The sequence below is a fragment of the Ipomoea triloba genome, chromosome 2, assembly GCF_003576645.1.
Source record: "Ipomoea triloba cultivar NCNSP0323 chromosome 2, ASM357664v1".
In the NCBI taxonomy this organism is placed as follows: domain Eukaryota; kingdom Viridiplantae; phylum Streptophyta; class Magnoliopsida; order Solanales; family Convolvulaceae; genus Ipomoea; species Ipomoea triloba.
This window is the reverse complement of record NC_044917.1, coordinates 19,683,607-19,689,900: the sequence shown is the minus strand read 5'-3', so window position 1 is coordinate 19,689,900 and position 6,294 is coordinate 19,683,607. Positions and strand designations below refer to the sequence as shown.

The following is a 6,294-nucleotide window of genomic DNA, read 5'->3' as shown; positions in this document are numbered from 1 at the left end:
GACCCGTATGCACCCGGTTATGCTCCTGAGGCTCCCACGCACCCAGATACTCCTATGGCTCCGTCGGCCCCGTTTTACTCTTGCCCGGTTATGGACGAGATCCAGGCTGCTTACGGCTTTTACCCCATAGAGCCGTTAGAGGGTAGCGATCCCCTAGAGTTCATTGTGCACTACCCCTACCCTTGGGACCCTAGCCCTCGGGATGTTTGGGAGGAGTGGTCGATGGTCATAACCACTTCTCGGTTTTTGGACCATATTACTTGGTATGAGGGGGAGTGGCACCTGGTCTGGGGAGAGTTCACCGGCCCTGTGTACCGCATGCTTGACTAGACGTCGGATCTTTAGGAGTTTCTGGGGAATTTGTTTTTGGTGTATATAAATTTTTGTAGCCGTAGTAATGGCTAGGCATAACCAGTGCTTTTAGGTCGAACCCTGTTGGTATTTTGAGCCCGAGAGGCTTCCTATGTATGTATTATAAACCCTGCTTAATGAAGCTTCATCTATTAACATGTCTGAAAGTTGTAAGGTCTGTTGAGTGGATTGTTGTGATGAGGATAACTCCTTTAGCCTGTGCACCTAGAGTGAGGTCTATCGAGGAACGATAGAATTCTCTCTCTAGGTGTGGCGGTAACGCCTCGGATGTACGGGAAGGTAGGTTCGGGGTGTTACAATCTTGAAGAAAAATTTGCTAGGAAGGATGGGATGTTCTTTGTTCAATTCAATAATGGTTGATCTTGAGAGGTTGAGTCGAGCTGACGACAGTAAACTTAGCGCTTCATGGGGGGCACCCCATGTTATCCTTTACTTTCTTGCATTTTATTTTATTGCATTTAATTTATTTGCTTTAGTTAGATTTTAGATTTTAGTCTTTATTTGGTTTTCAAGAGCTTTGGCAAGGGAATATTTGAGTGAGAATTGATTTATTTTACTTCTAAGAGAGTGGGGAATGTTTGGAAATTGAGTGTTTATGATGTGTTTAGGTGTTGGAGTGCTTTGGGGATGTTTTGGATTGATCTACAGGTGAAAATAGGCATTTGACGCGAAAAACGGACTTTTTGCATATAGAGAGCTCAGGGTCACGGCCAACATCACGGCCATGACCCCGCCAGTGACCTTTTCCGCAACTTCCAATACATTTTTGCTTATAGAGAGCTCTGGGTCACGGCCAACATCACGGCCATGACCCAGCCCTTGACCCCAACAGTAAAAAAAAAAAAAAAAAATTGCCATTTTTTCCCCACTTCCTTGTGTGCACTATTGTTGTCTTCCTCAGGTTCTAAAGTTTTTTCTTCCATTTTTCTTCATTGCATCAAGACTTCAAGGTTCAGTTTCCTAACTCGATTTTTTAATTTCTCTCTCTATTAGTTTTGAATTTGTGCTTCATTATTGATTTTATTCTTTGTATCCCCTCTATTGTGCTTAATTGTTTGTCCATCGAGGACGATGTCCACGTTTTAGTGTGGGGGGGGTGCTATTTCTGGTTTGAAAATAAAATTTTTGGTGAACTTTGCTTGAAGGACTCAATGTGCAACACTGTGGATAGTTTATTTTCTTTGCTTTGTGGCTGTGACCACTTTCCTTCCTGTTGGTTGGTGGTTTGATTTGGTGGTACTTGTGCAGCCTAGCTTGTCAGGGATGATTCAAGGTTGAGCTTTTGTTTAATTCAGTCTCTTGTCAATAACTAGGTTAACCTCTAACTTAATTCTTGATCCTGTGTGTTATGCATTGCAAGCGAAGGCTTATGTGGGATTCCGGTGATATTTGTCTTGTCATAGCTTGTCTCAGTGCTCTCATAGTGAAGTCTATAATTTGCATGCTTTGAAGTGATTTAGGCCATTGTTGTTACCCCAAGCCTTTAAACCTACCATTTATTATAATTGTTTTCCGTAGTTGTCACCTTTTGAGCCTTGTTTTTGTTTAATAAGTGCTAAGCACTTCACTCGTCTTTGTTATTGTTTTTTCTTGTTTACCCATGTTATTTAACCCTTAGCCTTTAGTCATATATTTCCATCCACCCGTAGAGAGAATGTAGCATTTGTTCTTTAATTTAGAAGAGATTTCTTTTTGGAGCTTATTCTTGTTAGAACTACTCTTGTTATCTTTGTCCTAGTGTGCGGATTGGTGAAAGTAATCAGTTGGTTGTTTTGTTTTGAAGAAAAGAAAGTTGTTTGATGGTAGAAAAGAAAAGAAAGAAAAAAAAAGATTGAAAGAAAAATTGTTGTTTGGCAAAAAGTTTGGAAGTAATGAAAAATTTGTGAAAGAAAAGAAAAGAAAAAAAAAAGATGAATAAAAGTGCAAATGGTTCATGTTGCTAGAAAAGTTGTGTCAAACCCCACTGTTTTAGAGCGTTCTTATGTTCTCAATTGTAGTTTGCTCCATTGTCCATACTTGTAGTATCTCTTCTAGATTAAGTTGTGAATAGGTGTGAAATTCTCTCCTTTGTTCATTTTTCCATACCCCTTCTTTGTTAGCCACTCACCCTTAGACCCATTACAAGCCGAATAAAGACCTACTTGATCTTAGCATGCAGTTTTAGAGTGATCTATGTGAGTATGAAGGGCATGTCTATGGAAGTTCATCTTAAGCCAAGTCCTGCATAATCTTAACTGAGTACATGTGCATACATGGTTTAGGTTGTACAAGTTGGTTGGTGGTATGTTCGGTTGAGCAGGAAGGTAGTGTGATCAGTTGCAGTGCATGGAGGGTGGATTATCCTAGGTAATTGCTTGAGGACAAGCAAAAGTTCTAGTGTGGGGGAGTTGATATCTGCTATTTTGTATAATTATTCACCCCTTATTCTAGTTGCTCTGAAGGTTATTTTTTGTATCCTAGTCAAATTGGGAATTGTTTGTGTGTTATATTGTCCAAGTGCTGAATTATCTACAAGGAACAACAAAGGAAGAATATTGGAACATTTTGGACAAGTTCTGGAAGAAAATGGAATTACAAGGAAGAATACAAGTTGGAAAAGAATTGGAAGTTGTCTAATGGGCCAAGGCCCATCTACCTCCTATATATTTAACCTATTCTCTGTTGGTCCCAAGGGGATGGGGTACAAGTCTAGAGGGGGGGGGTGAATAGACTTGTATAAGATTTTGCAAATCTTTTCGACCTCTCGTGTGTATTGAACTTAGGATGTTTAGGTTCGATACCTCACGAGGTGAAGACAAAGTTTTATGCGCAGCGGAAATGTTATCCCCTTTTAGTTAGCACGAGTTTGAGTTAGTTCGAGAGGTGTGTTTATATGCAGATCAATCGAGAGGTTAGCGAGAGATAAGAGCAGTAAGTAAATGCAAGAGAGATTTTTAAGTGGTTCGGCCAACCCGCCTACGTCCACTCTTCTTCCAGAAACTCCCTGGAAGGATTGCACTAAAAACTTCCCTTTTTAGTACAATATCGAGCGCTTGAGCTTTGATCACGAAGCCCGCCTCAAGCCTCAGGTTTTTCGTCCCGCTTCTTGTTACTCCACCTCTCGAGCACTTGACCTTTGATCACCAAGCCCGCGTCAAGCCTCAGGTTTCTTTCACTCGGACAGCTGCCAGGTTACTCCACCTCTCTTGCTTAATCCAAAGCAAGGTGTTTTTGGTTGTCACAGTTGAATGTAACAGACTCCAATCTGACCACAAGCTATCGTTGAATTAATCTTCGATGTAGAGCAGCTTCGGTCACCTTCTGGATGTATAACAGTTTAAGCTTTGTAACTCTCTCAAACACTAAGATGTGTTTTCTCGCTGTTTTGAATATCAGGATGATATTCCAAGTTAAGCACTTGCACTTGAACGTTTGAATCAGACACCTCTTTCGAATTTTCTAACTCTTTTTTTTTTCTTTCATGTCTTCACGTCCTTTTTATATGAGAGTTGAGGAATAATTCCATTGGAGGGAAAATTATTCCGTTTGAAATTTGTCTCCTATGCTGATCATGGGTCTTGCATTTTTTCAGCATATTTCATGGAGTGGTGATCTTGTAACTTGAACCTCTTTGTCTTGTAGTGAATATTCCATAGTTCACTTTCTTGAGTCCATGCTCCACTTTCGTCTTTTGGTAAAAGTTACTCTTTTTATATTCCCATTATTCCTTGTTTGTAGGGAATCAGACCACTTCAGCATTGGTGCACCTTTTGACCGTTTGTGGTGGAAATCTGACGTGTCATCCATTTCCGCCCATTTTGAAATCCTCACGTTCGGCACCTCTTCATTATTCTATCTCCATGATATTCTTCTTTTCCAAACTTTAAGTATGCTTCCTGACCGACATTCAGCTTTGTTGGAGAATTGTTAGTGTATCGAGACCAAGGTTGATATCTTGATTGCTTGTTGTCTCGAACTCAAATATCGAGAGGTCTATCTCTCGAACTCTGTTTATGTCTCGAACTGGATAACTGTATCGAGAGGTCCTACCTCTCGAACTCTGCTTATGTCTCGAGACTTAGTTGATGTCTCGCAGACCCTTATTCCTCCAGTGTTGTCCCATGCTTTCTTCTGATCTGTCTATATGATTACAACACACGAGACTTCTAAGATGTTCAAACAAATTTCCCTCAAGCTTAAATATTTTCCGAGTTGAGCTCAAAGTTACCCGGTTGTATTTTCGCTCTTGGTTTACTTGTCGAACTTACAGCGTTTTGCCTATGTATCGAGACTTGGGGATTTCTACTTAACAGTTGGTATCATCAAAACCTATTACATGATGTTCCTAACATTCTCTACAATTGGAACCAGGTTCCCTTACAGAGTTCAAAACCCTAGTTAGTTTTAGTTTATTCTCTTTATATTTCCCTAGCATAGTTTAGATTAGTGAATTATTTAATTTCAAGCTTGGAATCTTGGATTGAAGTTGGATTTGTCTTTTATCAGTTAAGTTTCTCTTCCCTTTTATTTCTTACAATGTTTATGGTTATTTATTATTGCTTTGCTTTGTTTACTCCCATCATGAGGGAGTAATTCGTTTATGGGTTTGGATTAGGGGTCCATTGTTAATCTTGATGTTCGATTTATGTTTAATTGCATAAAGGGATTGAATCTTTCACCTAGGGTTTATGTTGATTTGGGTTTTCTTTGCACTAGTTATTGGTTTGTGGCCACAATTAATTGCTAGTTGATGGGTGTCAAAACCAACAAATAATAAATACTTACTCTTATGAATTGTAATAGCGATGAGTAAGGTCGTATCCACAGAGACTGGTTAGACTTATCTTTAGCAATAGATTTAATAAATAATGAAATGGGAATAGAAACTTAAATAGTAACAATAAAATGGAAAACGGAAAATAATATCAAATAGCAAATAATTATCAAGTAAGTGTCAATGGCAAATGGTATCCAACCCAAGGAATAATATCATTTTAATTCTAACAAGACAGATATTGATATGCAAGCCAAACTAACTTTACTCTTTACTAGATTGGTTATGGTTATTAACAAGCTCTAACAACATGTCTTTCCTTACTTCGTCGGTAATTAAAACAAGTTCTTTAATTACTTCCCTAGCTAATAAACAACCCTAAACAAGCTCTTAGGATTTAATTTACTACCAGCATTATCGAATTAGAAAGACTACCAATCCTAGCCAACAAACTCATAAGCTCGGTTCATTTAAGCTAGACTATATATCTTCATAACACAAACTGAAAATCAGTTATAATCAAGTTGTGCTATTTACTACTAACATCAAAACACTTAAACAATTACGGATTCAAGGTTCTGACTAGCAATTTAATAACTTGACAATTGAACAATGGGCCCTATTGCAACAATTAACCAAGCATTAATTCATATATATGAATATAACAGAACATATATAGATAATAAAGCGCAAAGAATAATTTAGGCTAAATAAAGCTTACTGGTCTTGTAGAATCAAACTTCCATAATCCTTGAATTGGAAAAATAAGAACTCAACAGTACATCGTAAGGACGCTTACAATATAAATAAAATTCTTCTATACAAAACTGGTTGATTTCTACTGAAAAATACGTTCCTATTTATATTAATTCAGGCTGAATTTCGTCCGCATATGAGAGTAAATTGCGGTAGAGTTTTTTGGTGAGGAGCAATCCTCGCGTCGAAATTTTAGCTTGTGGACGAAATTCCTCGCAGCAGTCTTCGGCTTCGCAATTGTCGTTCGTCGCAGGCCAGGTCAATTGCTTCCTAATTCCTACGTATATACTAAATCTATATCTATATATATATAATAATAGAAGTGCCTGAAACTTTTTTCCCCCAAACTCTCAGGGGCATTTTTGTAATATCAAATATTTTGATAAAAAAATTATTTAAAATTAAAATTAATT

General features: G+C 38.2%; 1 pseudogene; it reads right to left on the bottom strand.

Annotated features, from left to right (window-relative positions):
• Positions 1–1,014: 1,014 nt before the first annotated feature.
• The window catches only part of LOC116010888, an 18,691-nt pseudogene continuing 13,411 nt past the window's right edge, over positions 1,015–6,294 (bottom strand).